The sequence below is a fragment of the Plectropomus leopardus genome, unplaced genomic scaffold, assembly GCF_008729295.1.
Source record: "Plectropomus leopardus isolate mb unplaced genomic scaffold, YSFRI_Pleo_2.0 unplaced_scaffold76622, whole genome shotgun sequence".
NCBI classification, from domain to species: domain Eukaryota; kingdom Metazoa; phylum Chordata; class Actinopteri; order Perciformes; family Serranidae; genus Plectropomus; species Plectropomus leopardus.
This window is the reverse complement of record NW_024684385.1, coordinates 1-490: the sequence shown is the minus strand read 5'-3', so window position 1 is coordinate 490 and position 490 is coordinate 1. Positions and strand designations below refer to the sequence as shown.

Below are 490 nucleotides of genomic sequence, written 5' to 3'. Positions count from 1 at the left end.
TTAATCAGGCAGAGGTTGGAGGAACAAAATGTCAAATCAACAGTTTCGCATTGACTGCTGCCGTGACCCGGATTCGAACCGGGGTTGCTGCGGCCACAACGCAGAGTACTAACCACTATACGATCACGGCCGCTTGATGTTCCTTGATCTTGTTATTGTCTATTCAGAGCTCTGATTATCAGACCTGTTACCGATTCATGAGTATGTTTTTCCTAAATGAGGTGTGACAAATGTGGGTTCCATGTATGGTTTATCAAGCACTCCTGATTCTGTCCTTCAGGGACAAATTTAGTTTTTTAAAGGAAAATTATTTGAAAGTTACATGAGAAAAATCAGCAGCAGAGGTGTCACAACAGCTGTGATTGGCTGAAAGTGGTTCCGATTTTTTTCGGTCCATGGTGAATGCCCATTTGCAGACCCGATTTCCTTTGAAAGACAGTTTGGAGGAATGAAGTTGTGGAGGATGTGGGTTATAGGCTAAAGGTGTGTG

At 43.3% G+C, this 490-nt stretch overlaps 1 non-coding gene across 1 annotated transcript; it reads right to left on the bottom strand.

Moving 5' to 3' along the window:
• Positions 1 to 58: 58 nt before the first annotated feature.
• trnah-gug lies at positions 59 to 130 on the bottom strand. The gene has a single exon. It is a non-coding gene; the product is annotated as a tRNA-His (tRNA).
• Between the last annotated feature and the right edge of the window lie 360 nt (positions 131 to 490).